Genomic DNA, 26,454 nt, shown 5'->3' on the forward strand with positions numbered 1-26,454 from the left:
GTGTGTAAGGTGATGTACCTCTGGGGAGATGATGTTACGTTTAAACGTAGCCCCTGAGTGCTTAGTTCGGTTCTGTTCTCTCACTGTTGTTGATTTAGAGCCCCAAATACAAAGGCTTGTTGTTGCTTGTGAATCCCCAAGTGTATATTTGCTCATACTGATCCATAACGCCCCGGCGTATCCATGTCGTAGGCTGCACGAGTGGGCGAAACTCAGCTGGCCGAGCAAGACTTGGGGAGGGGGCAGGAGCCAAGAGGAAACAAGGAGGGGTTTTCATCATTTGGGACAAAAAATATTTCTAAACTAATGAAAAGTTTTATTAACAAGTCACATGACCTGTTATGCTTACGTTACGCGCTCCGCGCCGCGCCCCGGATTGCTACCGGGAAGCTGCGCTTCGCGCCTCGCGCACCGGAGCACTTCCGGGTGCGCTAACGCAGCGTGTCATATGACGCATTATGCAACAACGCGATACGTCGTTGGGGCTCCACCGGAACTGATTGAATTGGTAGTCTACAGTGTTTCTGGAAGTTTCAGACTGAAGCTGGCGTCAGCATGAGAACACCCCGTGGCTACGTCGTGGCCATTCTGCGAGCAATCATGGCAGAAGCTCCCCACCGGAACTCTGCAGGAGTCAGGGGCCCCGGTGACTCTTGTAGAATCTTCAAGGCTGATGGGACGCTTTTGGGAATGGGGCCCATGCCGTAGCAGTCAAGCGTCCGAGTTCCAGGGTTGTCCAGAGCCATCCTTGCAGGCCAGGCCCAAGTCTGTGGAGCCGACCGCCATTTCCTGAGCTCCGTGGCAGCCGCCTGTTGCTGTACCGCAAGAGTGGGTGTAATTCAGCCGGATGGCGGGTGAGACGCTGTATAGCAAGAGCAGGCGTAATTCAGCTGGCCAAGCGAGGCACTGTGCCGCAGGAGCGGGCGCAACTCAGCTTGTCGAGTGAAGCGCTGGGGTGTAGCTGAGAAACCTCCACCTGGGGAGGTGGGGTAGGCTCGTTCGCGCCGCCTCTCCCTTCCAGTGCACCCCACGCCGTCTCCTGGCGCAGGTATATGTGATGGTTGGACCAGGGCACCGCAGGACGTGTCTTCAGGTCAAACGGATTGTGGGACAAGGTCCAGAATGGAAGAGTCACCAAAAGGCTAAAAGTTCCGCCGGACCCCGGGAGCCGGCCGCCTATGTCGAGTGAAGTGCTGGGGTGCAGCTGAGAAACCTCCACCTGGGGAGGTGGTGGAGGCTCGTTCGCGCCGCCTCTCCCTTCCAGTGCACCCCGAGCCGTCTCCTGGCGCAGGTATATGTGATGGTTGGACCAGGGCACCGCAGGACGTGTCTTCAGGGGTGTAGCTGAGAAACCTCCACCTGGGGAGGTGGGGGAGGCTCGTTCGCACCGCCTCTCCCTTCCAGTGCACCCCACGCCGTCTCCTGGCGCAGGTATATGTGATGGTTGGACCATGGCACCGCAGGACGTGTCTTTAGGTCAAACCCTCAACTATGGCACCCAACATCCAGGACTTATGACATTTGTGGAAGGCTGTGACATCGAAGCATCTCAGGGACCAAGCATATGCAGAGTCCTTCCTACAGCCTCTGCGTTCCTTCTTACCTAGTTATGGTTTTTTCACTGCCACTCCAGGCTTTTAGTCTGTGGATGGCAAACTATGAACCTACACTCACCTATGAAAATCTTACTATTGATGCTTGACTGAGGACAAGGAGATCAGTGAAGCGCTGGGGTGTAGCTGAGAAACCTCCACCTGGGGAGGTGGGGGAGGCTCGTTCGCGCCGCCTCTCCCTTCCAGTGCACCCCACGCCGTCTCCTGGCGGAGATGTTGCAGCAGGCTGCCATGTAAATAGTTATTTAATTAAACGCTTTACCCTGTTACTTTGTTGGTGTGTTGTATATATTTATAATATTTGCATAGGGTTTCTCGTTATTTTGGGCGGGGTGGGCGGCGGAGGAATTTCACTGAAAAAACCATGCATTTGGATCGATGTTGCAGCAGGCTGCCATGTAAATAGTTATTTAATTAAACGTTTTACCCTGTTACTTTGTTGGTGTGTTGTATATATTTATAATATTTGCATAGGGTTTCTCGTTATTTTGGGCGGGGTGGGCGGCGGAGCAAATTCACTGAAAAAACCATAGGTTATAGACCATATATAGTTAAATATCTCAAGTCCATCTCTGCACTCGATGGAGATACAGGTCGTCGATCAAAAAATGTGCTGGCCACCTCTAATGGTAATAGCGTGGCCAGGGCTTTTGTCGATGCCTCTGCAAATTGCACAGGGTGCACTTGTTTGACATGCCGCACCATGGTATGTATGGAAAAGGAATATTTTTTTGTTGGATTTCCTCTTGAGAGAAATGAGTCACATATCGTGCAGGTTACTTTTGGTGCATTTACTTTCTTTTGATGTTCAGGATAAGTGAAAAATTGCCAGATGAAAGATTCTTTTTTTCTTCTTAAAGGTAGTCGATCATTTTGTTCAGATTCGGAAGATGAATGAGATACGGTAGCCATTTCACCAAAGTCTTCCGAAAAATGTAGGACGTTGTTCTCTCTTGAGAGTAGAAAAGATAGTGAGAGAAGTGGGTGGAGTGCTGCGTGTAAATTCCAGAATAGAAACTAGTAAGAACCAATTGGAAGTGTTGTTTTCATGTTGCAGCAGGCTGCCATGTAAATAGTTATTTAATAAAACGTTTTACCCTGTTACTTTGCTGGTGTGTTGTATTTATTTATAATATTTGTATAGGGTTTGTCGTTATTTTGGGCGGGGTGGGCGGCGGAGCCGAGCTATCTTGCAGCCATCATGGCGTCGAGCTCGGTTTCTCTCACTAGTTTCGTATTTCTCATGAGGGGTTGTTCCTAATGTTTCTATTTTAGCGAGGTGAAAAAGAGATCCTATCAGTGGCCTACTGATTTTGCTCGATTCCTTTTGTTTTTTCTAACGATTTTTAAGTTAAAGTTTGCTAGCACGATACAGCGGCTAGTCCGCATTTTATATATATGTCTTTTTTATTAGGGGCCTCCTCCGGTGGAGTCGGACGATCTACCTCTAATAACCGGTAAGTGTTCCTCTGAAGGAATGCGTCTTGAAAGTGGCTGACTGTAATGTATGATATTTCACTCAGTGACTTTCAGGCCCATGCTGTTTCAAAACTGTGCATGTGCTTGAAGCAGGCGTAGGTATTGACGCAGCATTGTGAATATAGTGCATTGGTGAGCCTTGCTGGAGCTGCATCACAGTTGCGATGCAACTCTAGCAATGTATTAGTTTTTGAGCACAGATGTGTTACGCATGTATGGTGTTTTTGTACCATGGTGCCCCACATTTCAAATGTGGCACACCATGGGTAACGGAGCACTACCATACTGTGGTGCACATTAACTGGTGCATATCTGGGTATGAAGTAGTTAACATAAATCTGCCCCATAGGTTACAAATCCGCGTTTAGTAGACTGTTTGGCCTTTGTAGTGTTATGTTTTTTCTGTTATTCTATGTAGGTATGTAATATTGCAAGATTTTTGTCACGAAAAAGAAGCCATGAGTATTGGGTTTGTGAAAGATTGCAAGATTTTTAAAATTAAAAAGGAAAAATCATGGCATTGTTTAATATAGTAATGTAAATACTTATCTTTAACAATGATGAGAGAGTAAAAAAAGGTTAACCTGATGTTCGAAAGTTATTCACAGGCTTCTTTAGAGGAAGTATTCTATATGATTGTAGCGTGGGTGTTTCACTTTTTTATAGGTAATAGAATGCATTCTGCAAGCATGTAGTACTCCTCCTGCTACAGCATAAATATTCTTCAGTGCTTATTTTCATTTCGTAAGTGGTATTGAGACCGACACAGAACTTCAATGGATCAGAGGGGCTGTTCCTGTGCATCTGGAGGACTGCTAAGCCGTTGCAGCAGTGGGAGTGAGGCCTCTTACAGGGGCGTAGCGCAGCTCCTTTTGATGTTCACAATTGCAGATAACAGGGTAGAGATGTGAGAGAAGTGGGTGGAGTGCTTCGTGTAAATTGCAGAATAGAAACTACTAAGAACCAATTGGAAGTGTTGTTTTGAAGTCACATGACTTCACATGCGCGTCTCAGGACGTGTACGCGGTGATAGTATCTGGTCACGTACGCCATTTGGAAGTAGCGGTCTAATTCAGCGAAGTTTCAAAACGTGAAAAGGAGTAAATCAAAATATATCCGGATTTAATATATCTTCTGAGCTCGAATCAAGCATACAATTGTTAAAGTGTAAAACCTTTTATATATTTTTTTAAAATACCAAGGTGTGTACATTCGGTCACACACGAAAGTTTAAAAAGAAATTTGGCTCCATTTAATGAAAATTTTCATATTAATAAAAAAGAAGCCTAGGTTTACTGTCTTTGACGTAGTATAAGTTCTTTGATGGGTCTATGAAGAAATTTAATAAGTTGCAATCGCAAAGTTTTCCCGAAATATGTAAGCGGGTGCGCGCACACGGTCGCGCACGAACAAAAGCCAAAAAAGGGGAGATAAACCCCCTTTATAATATGCTCCTGGAGCTGTTTTTGGTACAATGAGTTAGTTGTGAAAAGAACTTTTTTTTTTTTTTTAAAACAAGTGTTATGTTGTTTTTGATTTTGGACCAGGGCACCGCAGGACGTGTCTTTAGGTCAAACCCTCAAGTATGGCACCGAACATCCAGGACTTATGCCATTTGTGGAAGGCAGTGACATCGAAGAATCTCAGGGACCAAGCATATCCAGAGTCCTCCCCGGGGTATTTGCACAACGGTCCTCCACCCCTAGGTCGCCAGCTATGCTACTTTGACAGGAACAGTGTCATGCAGTTTTTAATTTTTTTAACTTGCAACAACATTTTCATGTGTGACACAGGATCAAAATGAAATGAAGAAATGTATCTTTTCTCGGGGCATTTATGACTCTCAATTTTTAGTTTAGTAAGAATGAGGCTCTGCTCTCCGTACAGAAGAATTTCTCCACACTCGTTGCATTTCATGTGCACCTTTGCAAGATATGGTCTCAAGTCCATCACAGCACTCGATGGAGATACAGGTCGTCCACCAGAAGATGTGCTGGCCACCTCTGATGGTAATAGCGTGGCTCTTGTCGATGCCTGTGCAAATTCCACAGGGTGCACTTGTTTGACATGCCGCACCATGGTATGTATGGAAAAGGAATATTGTTTTCTTGGATTTCCTCTTGAGAGAACCGAATTGCATAACGTGCAGGTAACTTTTGGCGCATTCACTTTCTTTTGTTCTTCAGGATAAGTGAAAAATTGTCAAATAAAAGATTCCTTTTTTCTTTTTAAAGGTAGTCGCTCATTTCCTTCAGATTCGGAAGATGAATGCGGGGCGGCAACCATTTCAGCAAAGTCTTCCGAAGGGTGTTGAACGTTATTCTCTTTTGAGAGTAGAAAAGATAGTGAGAGAAGTGGGTGGAGTGCTCCGTGTAAATTGCAGAATAGAAACTACTAAGAACCAATTGGAAGTGTTGTTTTCAAGTCACATGACTTCACATGCGCGTCTCAGGACGTGTACGTGGTGATAGTATCTGGTCACGTACTCCATTTGGAAGTAGCGGTCTAATTCAGCGAAGTTTCAAAACGTGAAAAGGAGTAAATCCAAACATATCCGGATTTAATATATCTTCTGAGCTCGATTCAAGCATACAATTGTTAAAGTATAAAACCTTTTATATATTTTTTTAAAATACCAAGGTGTGTACATTCGGTCACACACGAAAGTTTACAAAGACATTCGGCTCCATTTAATGAAAATGTTCATAATATTAAAAAAGAAGCCTAGGATTAGTCTCTTTGACGTATTATAAGTTCTTTGATGGGTCTATGAAGAAATTCAATAAGTTCAAATTGCAAAGTTTTCACGAAATATATAGGCGGGTGCGCGCAGTCGGTCGCGCACGAAAGCCTGGAAATGCGCTATCCATTTTATTGAGAACTGTTGCCGAGACTGTGCACACCGGGTCGTGCACGAAAGTTTAGAAAGGCTATTTTTATTTACAGGCAAATTTTAATGCGTTGAAAAAAAGGCAAGGTACAGACTTTCTAATTCTGTTTTGCTTTACAAGGAGTCTCTATGCAACTTGAACAGTGAAGAAAACGGCTTGTTTCTGAAAAAAATATTGCCAGAACTTTATTGACAAAAGTATAGGTTGTATACACGAGATATTTCTGAATTAGCATTTTAAAAACCAATGAAATTCACTGAAAAAACCATAGGTTTTACACACGTTATAGTTAGGAAGTAGCATTTACAAAACCTATGAAATTCACTGAAAAAACCATAGGTTTGACACCAGTTATAGTTAGCTGGAAATTTTACTGATATAAAACCAATGAAATTCCACGTTATAGTTAGTTGGACTCACTATAACTTGCGCGTGTAATGCACTGCTGATGACGTCACATATTACATCACTCATGACATCACTGATGACACCATCCAGTGAATGTGTGTCTTTCTGAAAAATAAATATGTGTTATATATGTATATATTATTGAATATCTTAGTGAATACATATATTAGTGAGTAATGCTTAAATATTTAAATATATGTATTAGTGTTTCATTTGTGTATAAGTGGCTGCATGGGTTGATGAGTGTGAAGTGTGAAGTCAGAAGTGTGGCTCAATGGTTAGAGCAGCAGACCCTGATGCAGAGGTCTAGCCCAGGACAAGGGTTCAATTCCCCGCCTCGGCGGGTCTTGGGCTCAAAAATTCCACGGACCTGGTAATTCTTACCTCGGTGCCTATTCCAATCATGGAGTCCCACTCTGCAACTCTGGGCAATAGCTTGCTTAATCTCCACAACGGCCCCCACAACGCTAAGGATGCCTGGCCTCCACCTTGGGGGTGCCCAGGAGGTGACACCTCACAGGGAAAGCCAGGATGGGTTCCACAGCGGTATTCGTACAAGCGCCTTGAGACCCGTGCGGGTGAGTAGTGCGCTATACAAGTATCAATTTACATTTTTTTTACATTTACATGAGTAGGTACATGTGTATGTATATAGGATATTAGATGTTTTTCTTAGTATCAGTATGAGTGTTTGCATGCTTTGGTGGGAGTATTACTTAGTACATAGATGCAAGAATGACTGAGTCTCTGTTTGTATGTGTTTTGAAGACAGCATATGTGCAGGACTGTATGGGTGGATGAGTGTGTATATGTCTGTGTTAGTGAGTGAATGACTGTCTTATTAGTGTCTTTATCAGTAACTACATATATTTTAATCTAGTATATGTGAATATTGATGTATATAAGTGAGTATATGTGAGAGTGAGGGATTGTAAGAGTTCCTGTTTAAATTAGTATGTGTTTCTATAAGTGATTTTTTAAGAGAGTAAGTATGTGTAAGTTTCCTTAGAAGTAAAGTGGTAGTGTGTGTATAGCTGTTTATGCAAATAAATGGATGTTCAATAGTTTATTTGCATGTGTGAGTATGTGTGTGAATAACTTTTGGATGACTGTCGGTGTGTAACAGGATGTGTAGGTGTATCACTACATATGATTAGTGAATATATGTATGAGTGACTATATAGAACTGTTGGTGAATTAGTGCATGTGTATATAGATGGTGGAATTATTGAATTGGTTGTTGTAACTGGTATGGGTATCTCCATTTTTTTGAAAATTTTAGTTTCTATTTTTGAATAAGTGTTTCAAGGGTTAGATTACAGTGAAAGGAGGTCTGTCACTGTGTCACAAGGATGGTGTCATCAGTGATGTCATGAGTGATGTAATATGTGATGTCATCAGCAGTGCATTACACGCGCAAGTTATAGTGAGTCCAACTAACTATAACGTGGAATTTCATTGGTTTTATATCAGTAAAATTTCCAGCTAACTATAACTGGTGTCAAACCTATGGTTTTTTCAGTGAATTTCATAGGTTTTGTAAATGCTACTTCCTAACTATAACGTGTGTAAAACCTATGGTTTTTTCAGTGAATATATATATATATATATATATATATATATATATGCTCTCACTTAGGTCATTAAGTCCTTGTGATACATGTCACTGACCCAGTCTGTAAATGGTGCACCCAGTTAAAGGTGCAACAGGGCAGTTTGCTGAAATCTGAAAAATACCACATGAACATATTTTGTTCCAAGATAAAATCCTTAGTCAGGTGCTAACTGGGTTTTGTGACTGAAACAGAGATAGTGAAGTTCTATTGTAGTGAGCACAAAAGTCTCACATTGGTCTTATTTCGAGTCGCAGTCAATGGCCAACATTTCACCAGCTAGCATTGCAGCTTTGAATATAACATGTGAATGAGGTAATGAAAAAACCAGGCTAAAATTTATTGCACAAGCAAAAAAAAGCATTGTTTTTTTTTAGCATGATGAAGCATTCTTGGTCTTAGAGACAGAACAGGATGCTAGCAAATTGTACTTTAACAACATTTAGCTGCTTCTGTGACTGCATACCAATAGAAAAAAGAAGTTTTTGAATTATTTTTATTTGAGTGCCACACCTATGATTGCCATAGTAAGGTCTTTGCAAACCCAATTCTAAATCTATACTTGAAGGAGTGGTGAGTTACCTGCTCCTACAAATGATGCTGCACTTGAGAAGATACTCCAGTTCAATTTGTATTGATTGCATACTTGTGGAGCCATAGACTTTATAAGCAAAATGCTTTCAAATCTATTTTGGAATTATTATATATTTACAATCTATATAGGGCCTTATTTATGAGGCCCATATACCACTGTTGCATCACTTTTTGTGACGCTACTGTTGTGTAAAAACTGCACCATATTTAAAAGTGACGCATCAAGGCAGATGCACCACTTTGTAAACCCCTACACTACATTATACCTGTGACAGCTATAATCTATGCTGGCGCAGAAAAGGCTTGGATAAGTGCTGCAGTGAAATCTATGAGAATTCACTGCAACACTTCTAGGGTGCCACTTCGTCAAATCCTTATGCCGCCTCACAGCAGGCAAAAGGATTGATGCAAGCCCTTTCTCATGGGGCTTGCCCCATGTGAAAGGACACATTGCTGGAGTTGCATCTGTTTTCAAACACACCCCAGCAATGCGGGACTTTTGCACCTACCAATAGGGCAGGAATGCTGAGGTATCTGTAAATCCTTGCGACATGGAGCACCGTACAGTAAATACGGCGTATCCATGGTGTCGCAAGAAGTGTGCACTGAAAAGCGTTGCATTGCTGTTTTCAGGCAGCGATGCAACACTTTTCATAAATGAGACCCATAGTGTTTTCACTATCTAAAAATATAGCAGTGCCTGCTACTGTATTCGTTTAATGCTATTGCATTTTATTTCGATGAACTTTTGCTGAATAACCATTTCTATTCTGAAGGTTGTTTTAATAATTTCTGCTAGGAATACAATATCGAAAAAAATGTTGTTGGCTGAGTTTAACTAGCATATTGGACTGCCGGGCTATTATCTGACCGTTTCCACTTGACATATGTTATTTGAACAGTACTATTTGAAAAAAATAATCTGAAGCCTAACGAGTACTTCCTTTACTGTTAAATTGCAACAGACTGGCCTTTGGCAGGTTTGCACCGACTTCTAACTCATGCTGTCAAGGAATGATTGAGTAGAATGAGTAAAGAATTATTATCATGCCAAGACCCTGACTTGTCATTTTCTGTAAAGTGTACTGAGATGAGTATGCTTGGCAGAAGGCCACAAGAAGGATTTGATGGCCCTTTTCTTTGTCAGCAGCTGATGTCACTGTCACTATTGTGTCTGATTTCGCAGTTGATTCTTTCAGAAACACTGCCAATGTGTCAACTGACACAACAGTCTTTTTATGAAACACCTTGTTCATTCAGATTTTGCATTCTGACAATTAAATTCTTAGTTAACAGTTGCTATTTCTACCAATGAAAACGTATAAAAATATATTCGAACTTAAGTGCGAAGGCATTACATGTTGCTGGTGCTTAGCGTCTCTAATAGTTGGCATTTGTTTGTTACCTAAATGTGAGTGGTAAGTTGGTATTTTAAAATGCTTATTACTGCTTTTTTGTGAGTGTGGCTCTGCCTGTACTCTATACTGACTGATAGGCTTCCATGAAATATTAAATGAAAAGAAATCCCCATCGAGGGATAGGAGTGCAAAGTTTTACATTTCGGAGGTTGGGGGTCCAGATAACCTCCCGGGAAGTGACATTTCAAGAAGTAATGTCACATGACCTAACATTGCAGGAAGTTGCATCAACATTCAGGGGCAAATTTACAAGCCCCTTGTGCCACTTTTGCGTCACTTTTCCCATGTTAAAAGTAACACAAAAGTGACGCAAGGGCCTTGGCAATTTGCCCCTCAGTATGTTCAAGCACTTCTTTTTAGTTAAACCTTAAAATTGACCCTGTTATAAGTCAGTAGCTGATATATAGATCTCCATGGGAATCCAGTATGTAGGTGGTTGATGCTGCAATGCACATTTATTACACAAATTGCACACTTGCAAGGGCATATTTACAAAATGATCATGCAATGCAGTGCAGTAAGTCACCTTACTGAGCTGCATGACAGGGAAAGGGCAGGAATATGCTGTATTAATCTAATCCGCTGCATTCCTGCCATTTCCCCTGCACTGGCACCCTTTTAGCAGCCTAGCACCAATGCAGGCACCATTGCACCATGCTGCAATGGGGGCCTTTGTTGCATGCAGGATTGTTTTTTGCAGGAAGGGACACCTTCCTGCACAAAAACAATCTGCTGAAGCATATTCCTCGTTCTATGTGTGTTGCAGAAAGTTGCACACATAGAAAGAGGAACTAATGAGGAAAAATAAAGATATTTCCCCTTGTTACGCCTGAACATTCTCAGGTTTACCAACTCCGGATAAATCTGGGAATGTGTCAAAATCCATGAGAGTTGCATGTGAACACCTATGAAACACCCATTCTACATCTTCCCTGGGCAGAGTAAGGCAACGCAGCAATGTGCTCTGCGTTCCATTACTCCAGACGCATGGTGCCACTCGGCCCACGCTAAGTGGCCTTGCTTGTCTTCATAAACCTCACTTAAGGTTTGAGATGCGCATGTTTCATGTTGTGTGGTGCAAACACATTGCAAACCTGGTCCTCAATATATCCTTTGCAATGTTTAAATGCCACATCGGTGCCCTATACAGAGACAAAGGTATCACAGCGTAAACATATTACCAGTCATACTGGTTAAAGTTTGTGTGTGTGTGATTTTGTGTGTGTGTGTGTGTGTTTGTGCGTGTGCATGTGTGAGTGTGTGCGTGTGTGTGTGTGTGTGTGTGTGTGTGTGTGTGTGCATTTGAGGAAGGGCACTGATGTACTTTTTATTTTATATTCTCCACACAGCCCCATAGTTCTTGTTCTTGGGAGATGGAAGTCTGCTACTTTTGGCACGACTCCCAGCAGCCACAAAGTTTAGGGAGCACCAAAAGGTTGAGACACATTGGCAGAGTAGGGCTGAGACTGTGTAGCTAGGTTTCTGACTTTTACTAGGTACCAGCCGCGGCCGGTAGATGGTGTACCTGCAGGGCGGTGACGTGGGGAGGGGGTGGGGCAGGGTGGTGGGTAGTAATCTATGGATACGGAGCTTTACAAGTAAGTAAACATATAAATAAATAAAACAAATGTTGTTGCGTGAACTGCATCCCCAAATGCGATGCAGTGCCCGCAACAAAATTCGTTTTATTTATTTATATGTTTACTTACCTGTAAAGCTCTGTAATCCATAGATTACTACCCCCCCCCTCCCTGGCCCTCCCCCTCCAAACATCACCGCCCTGCAGGTACACCTACTACCAACCGCGGCTGCTAGGTACTAACAGCATCTACTAGAGGGATGCTGGGTTGTGATGCAGGTGAGTGGCAGAACAAAACAATACTGCTTTTACCTTAACTAATAACGTAATACATTTTTGAAATAGAAAAAAACCCAAATGCAAGTGCTTGCACTTTTTGAAGCATTCCACTACTACCAGAAGCAGTGATGCATGCTGTAATTGAAGGAAACCTGCCACTAGCAGCATTAGGTCATGTTGTGATGAGGGTGGCCAGTTTTACAATATTGTTTTCAAGAACGTATAGAGGTATTCATTAAACTTTATATACTCACCAAAGTATTTTTTTTTTGTATGTACCTAAGCGGCCAATTCTTCAAATATGTTGATATCCATAGGGTATCATAGGGTACATAAGGATTGCTTTATTAATGTAGGGTTATGTACTTCATTTTTAAAAACTCTTTTCATATTGTGCTCAAATATTTAACATCCTCTGCAGTGTGAAATACCTAAGGGGAAAAGGAACAATAGACTACAGATAGGATGACAGTCACTAAGGACAGGACCCCTGGCAGAAGAGAGGGGCTTTAGTATTTTGGGAAATGACCGCAAAGATGCAATAGAAGAGAATGAGATCCCTTGATAGTGCAAAGATATGCCTTCATGCTATTTGTTTCTGAAAAGAAAAATTGTGCATTGGTGGTAGGAGGCCAACTTTAGGCACTTTGTCTCATTACAAATTGTGAGTAGTGTAGTGTCTTGTGAGTTAGAGATGACGGGTACCTTTCGGTTCCTGAAGGACTTCATAGAACAGTGCTGTAAGTGTATGTGATAGAACTCCTAACATAGAGATCTGAAAGAAACAGGTTAGTGTTAGATTCCTTACCTTAGAATATCCCCAGGCGTCAGGCTTGATCCGGAAAGTTTTCGTCAGCAGTACCCTTGCACGTCGGTAGGCGTCGTCTGCAGCTCCGCGTCCGTCGTCGGCATCGTGATTGCCGGTATGATGTCCTCGGAGTACTTAGATGCCGCCCTCTCACACTGACGTCAGTTCTTCTTTTTTCCGCGCCTGCTAGCGCAGATCCAGGAAGAGCAGTACTCTTAGTCATTTTTTGACTAACTTTTTGATCTATTTTAGATCTCTTTTCGACTTGACTCCTCGTTCCGTAGGGATGCCTGGCTTCAAGCCGTGGGACGCCTGTCACCGCCTGATGTCGGTGACCATCCCCACCATCGGTGTCTCTACTGCCTCCGGGTTGACCACGATGACAAGTTGTGCCCTGACTGCCAAGCCTTGACTTTGAAAGCTAGGTGGGAGCGGTTCCGCAAGCTACTCGAGATTCGGCAGTTGGCGCCGTGCCGCTTGAGGTCCTGGTCAAGGAGGAAGTCGAGGGACCGGTCGCCGAGCTGCAGTCGTCGCTCGTCGAGTCATCGCCAGCACTCATCGGGCTCCAAGTCCTCCAGTAAGTCGAGGCACTCTAAAAAGAAGTCAAAGAGGCAACATCGCTCCTCATACTCCCCTCGTGCGACACGGCTGAGGGTTTGGGCGACACCGCCCACGCGGCTCCATCGGAGCCGCAGACGCCGCAGTCGCCGCCTCCAGGCCCATATCCTCTGGTCGCTGGCCTGCAAGCGATGCTGGAGGAGATTTGTGATTTTCTCATTGCCAGGAGGACTCACTTCCCTCTGTTGAGGCCTGCCGAAGCGCCTTCGGGCCCCGCAGACCCAACTTGGGGCCTTGGCGGGCCGGTGGCTCTGGCCCCTGCGCCGTCAGGTGATTCGGCTCCGGCGCCGTCATCGACTTCGGTCCCGACGCCGCCGGTCCCCGTGGGATCTGTGCCTGGATCCTGGTTGACCCCCATTGACCTTATGACTCCTCAGCTGGCGTCGACCCCCCTGGTGTCACTCTGGGCACCGTCCTCGGATGACGTCCGCCCCAGTTTCAGCCCCGGTCCGGGTCTGGCGTCAGAATGACGCCGCTCAGCGCTGTCTCTTGCGTCGATGGGTGAGGCTCCATCTACGACCCGGCTCCATCATTCCAGCCTGTTTACCAGGACACGGATGAAGGGGAGGACTGGGAGGGGTCTGAGGACCCTTGGGCGCAGCAGTGCCAGTTGAGCCAGGACTGGACAGATGAGCTAGGGGAGGCCAGTGGTTTGGACACATCGCCCTCCCTCTGTGGCTACAGAGGAGGGTGCTACTTATAGTGTGGTGTTTTGCAGGGCAGCCAAGGCCTTGGCTCTTGAACTCCCCGCTGCGGCCGTGAGGACTAACCTCCTCACTGAGGTGCTTCAGCTGCCAGTAAGCTCCTCGGAGCCTCTACTGCCATTCAATGAGGCCCTCACGGTCGTTCTGATGGGCACCTGGTCCAAACCCTCCACAGTGCCCCCTGTGGATCGGAACATAGCCCGACGCCACTGCCCCACTCCTGGCGACCCTAGCTTTCTGTCCGTGCACCCCACCCCCGAGAGCTTGGTGATCCAGGCTTCTATGTTCCAGACTGCATTCCCGACCACTCCCCGGATCGGGAATCCAAATGGTTTGATCAGTTTGGAATGAAACTGTTCTCCTCATTGAGTTTGGGGTAGCGGTCTATCAACACTGTTTGCCTTTTGGGCCGTTATACCCACTCTTTGTGGGACACGGTTGCAGACATGCTGCCCCAGTGCCCGAAGGAGACCCAGGCCCAACTCGCCCAAGTCCTTGTGGAAGGGCGGGATGTGGTGCGTTATTCCATCAGGTGTGGACTGGATACCACAGACTCACTGGGAAGGGCGATTTCCGCGACTGTGGCGGGTCACCACCACGCCTGGCTGAGGTCCGCCAATTTCTCGAGCGATGTCCAGGCCACGCTCATGGACATGCCCTTCGATGGCCGTCGCCTCTTTGGCGACAAAGCAGGCAGTGCGCAAGAGCATTTCAAGGATTCCAGGGCTACGGCCAAGTCCTTGGACCTCTCTGTCCAGCGCCAGCAAACTTCTGCTTTTCGCCCTTTTATGGCCAAGGAAGGGGCACCCCCACACGTCCTGCCAGCCACAGGCCGCAGAACCTCAATGCTACCGGGGACGTGGTAACCGCCGTGGCGGTACCGGAGGAGAACGGCAAGGTCAGTCCACATCTCCTCCCGCAGCATCTCCCTCAAAGCCTTCCTAGTCCAAGCTTTCAGGCCCATTTGATGCCAGTGGGGGGCAGGGTCCGCCATCACCTCCTCCACTGGCACTCCATCACGTCGGACAGGTGGGTGCTGCAAATTGTCCGAAGGGGCTACTCCCTCCACTTCGAGGCGACCCCTCCAGCCATGCCACCGTAGTACCATCGCATGTCGGGGAGTCACTTGCATCTTCTGCAGGAGGAAGTTATAGCGCTCTTGGCCAAGGGGGCCATTGAGCACGTTCCTGGGCCAGAAGTTGGATGTGGTTGCAACTCCCACTACTTTCGGGTACCCAAGAATGGCAAAGGAGGCCTAGGCCCTATCTTGCACCTCCGGAGCGTAAACGGCTTCCTCCGGAAGGAGAAGTTGAAGATGTTGACTTTGACTGAGGTCCTAGATACCCTGGAGACTGGATGGTAGCGTTACACTTGCAGGACGCATGTTTCCACATCCCCGTACTGCCAGCCCACCGGCGCTACCTGCGGTTCATGGTAGGCCACAAGCACTTTCAGTTTACTATGCTCCCCTTCAGACTTACCAGCTCCCGTTGGGTGTTCACGAAAGTGATGGCGATGGTCGCAGCTCTTCTGCGGAGATCAAGGGTTTCAGTCTTCCCCTATCTCGATGACTGGTTGTTGAAGGCGGGCTCACACCAGACAGTCGTCTCCCACCTCCAGACTACGGCCGACCTCCTGCACTCGCAGGGGTTCTCCATCAATGTGCCAAAGTCGCATCTTGTCCCTCTTAGAAGCTCCTTTTCATCGGAGCGGTTCTGGACTCGGCACAGTTTCAGGTTTATCCCCCCAAACAGCGGGTTCAGGATATTCAGGCTCTGATTCCGATCTTTCAGCCTTTATCCCGAGTTTCGGTCAGGTTGACGCGCTGGCTCCTGGGGCTGATGGCCTCCTTCATCCTTCTGGTGCATCACGCCAGGTGGCAGATGCGGGCTCTGCAGTGGGACCTGAAGTTTCAGTGTGCTCAGCATCAGGGCAACCTGTCTGACCACTTCCGGATCAGGGCACTGCGAGTCATTTGCAGTGGTGGCTCACGGACCACGATTGGGTCAGCGGCAGATACGTCTCCCTACCCCATCCGGAGCGCATAGTAGTGATGGATGCGTCCCTCCTGGGATGAGGGGGCCACATGGGAGAGGAGGAGATCAGAGGCCTCTGGTCTCCGGCGAGTCCAGGCTCCAAATCAACCTTGTGGAGCTGTGGGTGATCGGACTTGCACTGAAGGCATTTCTTCCCTCTGTCTGGGGAAGTGTGGTGCAGGTATTCATGGACTACACCACCGCCATATGGTACTGCAACAAACAGGGCAGGGTGGGGTTGTGGACCCTTTGTCAGGAGGCTCTGTGCCTCTGGACATGGCTGGAACACCAGGGCATCACCCTGGTGGTTCAACACCTGGCAGATTCCCTGAACGCCAGGGCGGACGAACTCAGCCGTCAGTGCATGATGGATCACGAATGGCGTCTGAACTCAGACGTGGTACAAGGTCTCTTTCAGCAGTGGGGAGAGCCTTGGTTAGATCTATTCGCCACCAAAGAGATTGCGCTATGTCATCAGTTCTGCACATTGGAATTTCCAAGGCGCACTCGCTCGGAGACGCTTTTCGTCACGAGTGGAGCTGCGGTCTGTTGTACGCCTATACCACTTCTGCCCAGAGTGCTAAAGAAGATCAGGCGAGACCGGGCCCAAGTCATCCTTGTGGATACGTACTGGGCACGAAGATACTGGTATCCCGAGATACTCAGCATGTCAGATGATCCCCTGATTAATCTGCCTCTTCAAGAGGACCTTCTGTCGCAGCAGCAGGGGACAGTCCTCCACCCGAACCTGTCCAGTCTCCACCTACATGCGTGGAGATTGAGCGGCGATAATTGAGGCCATTTGACTTGCCTCCTGAAGTCTGTGATGTGATTCTGGCAGACAGGCGTCCTCCACAAAATCGGTATACGCCTGCAGGTGGAACAAATTTGTGACATGGTGCACAGCAAAGGCTGTGGATCCACTCTCTGCCCCCCTTTCAGAGGTTCTCCTCTTCCTTCTTTCTCTTGCCCAGCATGGCTCTGCTCTGGGCACTATCAAAGGCTACCTCTCGGCCATTTCAGCCTTCTTAGGGCTTCCTGATCAGCCTTCTCTTTTCAAGTCCCCTGTTGTAAATAGATTCTTGAAAGGCTTCACCGTCTGGACCCAAAACGTTCGCTCTCCTTCTATCTAGACCGCACACGCCAGTTCCGGGTGTACGACCATCTCTTTGTTGGTTACGTGGGCCCTAAGAAGTAACGGGCGGTGCACAAGCGGACTATCTCTTGGTGGGTTGTGTTGTGCTTCAAGGTCTGTTATTCCTTGGTGAAAAAGGAGCCTCCTGTGGGGCTGCGCGCCCATTCCACTCGGGCCACGGCGGCTACTACTGCCCTGGGTCGGGGAGTCCCCTTGCAGGACATCTGTTAAGCAGCTACGTGAGCCTCGCTGCACACGTTTGCTAGGCACTACTGCCTGAACAGCCAAGTCCAGAGAGATGGCTTTTTCAGCCGTTTCGTTCTCCAGGACTTTCAGGTGTGATCTTGGCTCGCAGACCCACCACCGGGTTGGTATTGCTGGGGTATCTATTCTAAGGTAAGGAATCTAACACTAACCTGTTTCTTTCAGATGCACAAGTTACTTACCTTCGGTAACGATATATTTGTAAGAAGCAGTAGTTAGTGTTAGATTCCTTACCGCCCCACCCATCCTCCCTGTTCTGCGAACCGATATCAAGGGTTGAGGTATCTCCCTTTGAGGGCCCTAGTTTCAAGGCACCCTTGTCGGTTTCTATCATGGCTCTGGGTCCTGGCACGGAAAGCTATGTACAGAACTGACGTCAGCGCACGAGGACGGCGACTAAGTACTCCGACGACGTAATCCTGGCGATCACAACGACGGACCCGTAGCCGCAGAAGGCGCCTACCGATGCGCAAGGGTACTGCTGACGAAAACTTTCTGGATCCAGCCTGACATCTGGGGATATTCTAAGGTAAGGAATCTAATACTAACTACTGTTTCTTACAGATATATCGTTACCGAAGGTAAGTAACTTGTGCTTTACATTTAATGGTTACATGCTGATGAATAAAGACGTAGTACCAAGCTCTCTCTGTGGTGAGATCATTTGTTATATCCAGGCTGCGACTAAAACAACCAATAGTGTACTCCCAAAGAGTTTACCGTGGTCCAGCAAACTGCTTGAGCGTGCCACATATTCCTCAGTCGAAGTGAAAATCAACAGCTGGTATAAGTGGAGTCAAAGTGCAAATCCCGTCAATGCCAGGCCTGTGAAGAAAGTGAAGGCCTTACAGGAAGTTTATTTGTCATTATCTAGAATTCTGCTGATGAAGCTGAGATAAGAGGTACTGCGCCACAATGCGAAACAGAGCTGTCATTTATACAGTGTAACAAGTGTTAATAGCAGTGAAAGCAGAGTGCAAGAAAGCGCTAAAAGCAAAAACATTACTGACCCAAGAGAAACTAAAAGCAGTGACAACCAGGTATGTAAGGGGTAAAGAGTGTCGACAACCAGATGCAAAAGAACGCTTTGAGCAGAATCAGATAAATGCACAGAAAAATAAAAGGTGGTGATAACCAAATATAGAGAATATGATCACTCTTACCAGAACCTCAGTAAAGAGAGCCATCCAACCTCAGCTCCTGGTGCCGCAACCCAAGAAGAAGCACGGGGTTGTGCTTACGACGCTAGTGAATCACATTGGACTGACTGAAAGGTCATAAGCAGCGGTCAGAATAGTGAAACTTTTCAATGGCTGCTGGAAGGAGTGCAAGATTTGGCACAGCCGCCGTCTTGAAACCACCACCTCCCTTCAATACAGCCAAAAAGCAAAATATTGGCGACAGTTAGACTTCCTGTGTCGAAACCTTTGATGATTTCATTAATGCTCTGAAAGAAGCTAAGGACAAAAAGATCATTAAATATCTAAAGAATTTAGCAGGTCTCAGAGTAAAAGAAATGATGAAGAAATATCACAAGTTGATGAAGTGACGTACCATCAAATCAAAGAGCTGCTAAGCATCAAGTTCAATCAACTGCCAAATGTCGACTATGAAAGGTACATTTTCAGTTAGGAAGGGTAGAGAGTTGGTGAAATGATGGATACATTTGTAGATTTGCTCATAGCGCACTGCACATTCAATGATTTCACCGATAAAGAGGCTATGCATCTCAGTGTAATAGATTGTTCCCTCTCCAATTCTTTCAGAAAACGACTGCTGACAGAGACTCTCCAACTGGAGCAAGTACTCATGAGTTCTAGAGTGGAAGAAAGAGCTGACAAATAAGCAGCTAACAAGGAGCCCTGAGTGTGAAGAGTGAGGCTAAATACAAGATTGAAGGCCGTAAAGTAATGTCTCCAAACAAAAAGAAGTAGTGTTTTCGATGTGTCTATTTCTTTCCACATGAAGGTAAATGTCCCACCATTGGACAGGTATGCAAAGGTTGTGGAAAATAGAACAATTTTGTAACAGTCTTCAAAATGAGGGAAAGATAAAATGCATCACTTTGAGAAAACGAAATAGTGACAAGATCAAGCGTGTCTCGTTCAAAGAACAAAATGTATGCCAGAATGTTCCTGGCAAGACGTTCTACACACACCCACAAAGCCAAGCGGCAACATCAGCTGACACAAGTAGAAATTGAATGGCATTGATGTTGTCAAATTCTTCGCCTAGGAGTTCATCATTGTCAAGCGCCAGTAAGGAAGATGGGTGTGTGATGGCAAGGTTGACTGCTGGGCAGCGTGCACATGTAGGATTAGCTTTATGTAAGGAAGAATGTAATTGAAACTAGGTCGGCAAGTAAAAGTGCAAAATGTACTTGGACACTGTCCCAATATCACACTGAAAATGAATGGGTGCTTCATATCTTTTATGATAGACACTGGCACTTCGATAAACATTGTGCCAGTGGGAAAACTGTCTCTAATGTCCTGTTTAACTCTAATGAAAAACAAAGTATATATGTGGGCTGCTTCGATGCCACTGCAAAGTCAAGGTTTTTCACTGCAACTGTGAAGAAAAAAAATATGAAAGTACAAGTGTCAATTCATGTCTTGCCATGCACTTTATCTAGTAGATGTTTACTCAGTTTCAGTACTGCTGCTTTCATGGGGCTGATTTCTGTAAATTACAATGTCAATGCCTAGCATGAGATATAGAATCAGTTTGCATCCTTGTTTCATGGACATTCTCGAATTTAATTTTATTTACAAGAGGTTGTTGAGTAAGAACCTTAAAGCACAACATCATTGAGCTAACTGCTGGCCCAACGCTATGAGTATTACCCATAGTGGTAGTGCTGAAAAAAGATAGTAGAGGTTCCTAGCACAACTGCATTGATATACTCCAAGTGAACAAGGAGATTGAAAGAGAAAGATATCTAGGACTGCACATTGCTAACATAATTTTGCAGCTGAGTGGAGATACAGTCTTCGCCAACCTTGATTTGAACAAAGGATATCATTAGCTTGAACTGAAAGAGAATTGCAGGTACATTACTACCTTTTTGACTCATGTTCATTTACGTAGATACAAAAGGCTAAGTTTCACAGTGTCATCAGTTGCAGAACTTTTTAAAGGTATAATTCATCGCATAATACAAGCAGTCAACAATGCTTTCACTTACAATGATGACATATTCATTTTTGGGGCCACATAAAAGGAACATGATACAGCACTTGCACAAGTGTGTATTATACTTGCAGATAAAGGTCTCACTTTAAATGTGGCAAAGAGTGAGTTTCATCAAAACAAGGTCAAGTTTTTTGCTTATACCTTTTTCTGACGGGGGAATAACTCCTGATCCAAATAAAGTAATGACCTTGTCATCCACTCATCCACCGATAAATGTAATTATGCTAAGATCCTTCTTTGTTATGGCCGGTTACTGTTCAAGGTACATACATGACTTTGCCACTGCATGTGCCCCATTGAGAGGCTTAACAAAACTAAATGTACCATTTCAGCATTCGAGAGAATTTGAACAAAGTCTCAAGAAAATTGAGCAATTAATTGAGAAATGGAATACTTTGTTCTGAAATTGTGGACATAGGTTGTTATTGATGCAAGCCCAGTGGGGTAAGATGCCCTCCTGGCCCAGCACAGTGGACGTCCCAATTGTCCAATGCACATTATGGCTTATGGTAGTTGAAGTTAGTCAATGATGAAATGTGACAATTCACAAAGTGAAAAAGAAAGCCTCCTTTGACAAGCTTAACCCCTACATTGTGCCTGATGTCTGATGTAATTTTGAGCAGCAAGTGCAATGGGTCCCTGCTAACCATGTCCCCAGTGCTAAATCTCTTTCCCTAAAACTGCACCATGGAGGGCGTGGTCTGGCCACGATGCAAGATGGCCGCTTAATACCGGAGCTCTGTGCTGAGGGGAGCCCCGGATGGCACTGAGCAGCATTTTTCACCATGGACTTAAATGTATTTTTACATCAAAGGTCGTCTCAACAGCCGCGCTCGCTGTTGTGAAAGTTTCAGTGCAATACATCAATTCTTCTCCAAGTTAAGAGGATGTTTCCATTTTCAGCTGCAGCCTTTCACTTCTGACAGAAACCAGATGTCTGTCACCGCGCCTCCAGGAATGCTTCGATGTTTATTCATGCTGGTTTCCTCGGATGAAGATTTTTGGATTTAAAATCACCTGTCTGCTGTCCCGAGCACATAGTATGCCACCATTTCATTATTTACGGTGATACTAATGACAGAAACCTGCTGTCCGTGCTCGTGCTCTCAGGAATGCAATGAGTAGCTCTGCTTTACAGACGCCTGTGAGGAATTACTGTTTATTTATGCGGACTTCCTCGGACGAAGACTTCCTGATATGAAAGTGCCTGACTACTGTCCTGAACACATGGTATTCCACAATTTCATTTTTGACGGCGCTACTTTCAGTAATGTGGGGGACAGCTGAACTCATGACTCTTGGAGTGTGCTGCGCAGCTCTGAATTTCATATTGACAGGGGAGGCAAGGAGGCTTTAGTTATTTACTGCAATCCTGTAAGGTCTTGGTAGGGGTCAGCTGCCTTATCTCATGCCCCTCAGAATACAGGTATAGTGTTGGGTAGTAACACTACGGTCGTTCTGCCCAAGTCCCACTTTGTTTGCCTAATTGACAGAACATGGTTCTGTCTGGTATCCCTCACATCAGACAGCTTGCTATGTTGTGATGTTCTGGCAATAAAGAGAAGACTGACTCAACTGGATTGCCTTGGAGCCGCCCAATGTGTCAGGTGTCAAAGGGAACTGTTATTAGCTGCAACATATCAACGTTCACAAGATAAAGGTGTCAGATCTTGTGTCTCCTTGGATAGTGGCATGCAGACTTCTGAATCCTAAAGTCACCTGAGGAGATTTTGCTACTGGCGAGAAATGTTTGCTTTGTACTAAGCTACATTCTTTCTCTGGAGTGTGTTTCCGCCTCATGTCATTCTCGGCAGAGTGACGGTGCTTGCGATTGGGGTACTGTTGACTGGATTCTACCCACAGTCCTGTGAAACCTCACAAATCTTTGCTCTGCGCAGTCTTCTCTGTCTTTCTACATGTTGCTGATTAGGTGAAGTGAAGGTTGGTGGTTCTACATACATTTGTGTTGCCGCCTATGTGCCCGGTGTTACGGGGAAACACTACCAGCTGAGATTCTTTAGGGCTGACAGAACACATCTGACCGACTTTGCGCCTCCTTGATACACAGTGCGCAGCTTCTGAATCTTAAAGCTGCCTGAGGAGACTCACTGCTAACGATCTTAGCTTTCTTCAACAAATATTAATAACTCCGCAGTAAGCTACATATTTTCTCTGAGAAATGTCTTTTCAATTTATTTAATTATTGGCACAGTGAAAATACTTATTACTGCAACGGTGCTGATTAGACCCTGCCTACTTTCAAGTGAGCAATTGGGAATGCCTTCTGGTAAAGCGCCTGCTAAATCCATTAAAAATCACTCATACTCCGAAATCCCAAATCAGAGCCGTTCTACTTCAGAAACTTGGAAAACCACTCTCCCAGCCCGAAAACCATCCAACTCTTTGATGTCAACTGTACTAGACCCCACCATGGAAAAGATATTACAGGAAATCACTGCAGTTGGACGACGTTTAGAGGGAATGGAGGCGTCCATATCTGCCCTAACTATTGAGACCAAATCGATACGCATAGATATCGCTGGATTTCAAAATAAGCTAGATGAACTTAATGAACGAGTAACTGCAGTTGAGAGTCGTATTACTACCATACAAGACCGAGATCAAGAACTTCTCTTCCTCAGAAGGAAAATGATAGATTTGGAAGACAGAAATCGTTGTGACAATGTACGCTTCTCTGGTTTTCCAGAAGGAATGGAAGGATCAGACGCCAAATCCTTTCTTACAACAGCCCTCCCAAAAATTACAGGACTTGCTTTTGATCCACGGTTAGAAATGCAGAGAGCACATCGCATTGGACCTTTCAAAAATGGGAAAAACTTACACCCACGTACACTTATTGTCTGCTTCCTAAGACATGAACAGGCTCGTCAACTAATTACTGCAGCTCGTACGCATGGTTCATATCAATTCGAGGGTCATCAGATCCGAATAACAGCAGATTTCTCAAAAGAAACAAATGAGCGCCGTAAAGCCTTTCTTTCTCTCACACCCCGTTTACGTCAACTAGACATTAAATATGGCCTCTTTGAACCAGCGCGTCTAAGGATCACTAAGGATGGCATCTCCAAAGACTTCTTTAACCCAGAAGATCTCTGTCTCTTTTTAGACACTCTTATTCCTAAAAATATTGAATGTAATTTGCTCATACCTGAACCTCAATCTCCACTTTCTTCCCTGATATCTAAGAAAACTCCTGACGAACGTCAGCACAATACAAATCGCTCTCAAAGCAGAGGAAGAGACCTAGATCGACACATACGCTCTTTTGGAGACCGAGCTCAAGTCCTACAAGAAGTGGCTTCTCTGACACAGGAAAGAGATAGAGACAAATCGCGATCTCCTCTAAAATCTCTTCCATCATCGGAAGACGGTGTTTCCTGAACTTTGGCTTATTCTTTATTTTGATTATCACTGTAGAGCAGTTAGGAGTCACTTACTTCGCTATCTACTAAACTTTGACCTGATGAGTATCTGAATATTTATCTCTTCTGTTTTGTATACTCATAATATTATGTTCATTACGTAGTATAGTTTAATATGTTGTATCGGATTATATTATAGTGTCTTATATTACACTATATTATATTATATTCCTCTCTCTCAAACCTCTTCCCCTTCCTTTTCTACTAGTTTGTACGTATGATAGAGAAGAGATAAGTCTTGTTCCCCCTTGAAACCTTCCTCAGAAGACGACTGACAACTGTAATATGACAAATTTAGTTATTAAATAAGTATTCATATTGTTGAAATTTAATTTAAAATAAGATAAGGACTGCATTACATATATTTTTATTGTAAGAGTTGAATTGATTAGAGAGTGTAAATCTATGCGATATAGATGGATATAGATGGAAATAATTCAAGTTTTGCATACTAGAATGCTATCTATTCACCATGTTTTGTAATATGTATTGACTTATACTGTTTCATTAGCATGATCCATTTTACCGTACTATAATATTTAATAATAGTTACATCAGCTTTTTACTTTCTTATCTGTTCTATTTTGTATATTTTTTATATTAGATCAAGTAATGTTTCATTTGTGGGCATTTATATATAGCAATGAGTGTTTTCATATCTAATATATATTATATCTATTGAATTTTTGAGATGAAACATACACCATGCTCAATTGACCTACTTATATGATTTTATATATGTATTTGCATTATGCGCTTTCCTATAGATTCAGCCTATTATGATAATCCATGTTCTGCAATGATGTGTATAATATATGGATTGGCAGTATTTGCTGTCCCTTCAGGGCTCCTCTCCGCGGTGGAGCTTCGGGAGATAGACCCGCGGTTCACAGTTTAGTATTTCTGGTACTTACATTATTTTCTACCAATATCTAAGTTATATTTACCTTATTTTTCTTAATTTTACTGTCTCTATAAATTTCCTACTCTCACAACTTCTACTCCTTTTGTGTCTATCTCTGCTAAAGGGGTTTCTCTTCCTATTTTTTACCCTCTCCCCTCCTTTCTAATCCTTTTCTTTTTTTTCACTTTTATTTAAACTCATTTGCACCTCGTAAATATGTCCAACACGCCCATCACACACCCTCTTTCTGTAATTACATGGAATGTGCATGGACTTACTCACTACATCAAAAGAAAGAAAGTACTGTCATATCTTCAATCCAAAAGGACAGATGTGGCATTACTTCAAGAGACACATTTGGATACATTGGATTCAGAGAAACTTTGTAGAGATTGGGTAGGCAAAGTCCTTCAAAGTAGTATACAAAGGGATGAACATACAACTGCAGGCCCCACACGCAGATGTGGAGTAGCAATTCTAATCCGTAAATCTCTCCAAGTCACAATATCAAAAACATGGATAGATCCTGAAGGACGTTATGTATTTGTCAAGTTGCGTCTTGGAGATACCTACATTTGTGTTGGCTCTGTTTATGCTCCAACTGGATCAAAAAAATTATTTTTTCTTCATTTAAATCGTTTGTTAGTTGAGATAGGTGCATCACAATATCTTATAGGCGGCGACTGGAACATTGTAAGGGAACCAATATTAGATAGAACAGGACCCTTAGATAAAAATAATAATGCTGACAGGGCACTAATGGACGACATCTTATCTGATACTGGATTAATTGATCACTGGCGTCTTTCACATCCATCAGATACTGAGTACACATTTTCATCTCCAACACATGGTACCCTCTCTCGTTTGGATTATTTTTTAGTATCGCAAAGATTAGATCAATCCATTCAAGAATCTTGTATTTTGGAAGCAGCATTATCTGACCATTCCCCGGTCCTCTAAGCCATTGAAGTAGGCATGCCCGGACCAGGGCGTAAACCCTGGCGCATGAACATACAACGACACAAGTCTCCAGAGGGTACACATCAATTACAAACATTTTTTCAAGACAATATTTCTATGAATCAGGGCTCGGTAACCTCAAGTAAAGTGGTATGGGCTGCAGCTAAAGCTACTATTAGAGGTCAATTGATGCGCGAGGCAGCATTAGCCAACAAACGAAATGCTGCACATGAACAAGAATTAGAACTCAACATTCAGTCTTATACCCGTCACTATACCATAGTACCAACACTGCAAAATCGTAAATCTCTAGAGCAAGCTCAAATGGCGCTAAATGAGCTTTACACATCAAAGGCGGAATTTGCCCTTCAAAAAATTAAAACAAGACATTATGAACAAGGTGAATAGGCAGGTAGATTATTAGCGGCACAACTAAGGCAAAGAGAAGCAGCATGGCTATCCCAGCTATTAAATCATCTCACGGTCCAATTCTTACAAGACCACAGGACA

This window comes from Lissotriton helveticus, chromosome 6 (assembly GCF_964261635.1).
Source record: "Lissotriton helveticus chromosome 6, aLisHel1.1, whole genome shotgun sequence".
NCBI classification, from domain to species: Eukaryota; Metazoa; Chordata; class Amphibia; order Caudata; family Salamandridae; genus Lissotriton; species Lissotriton helveticus.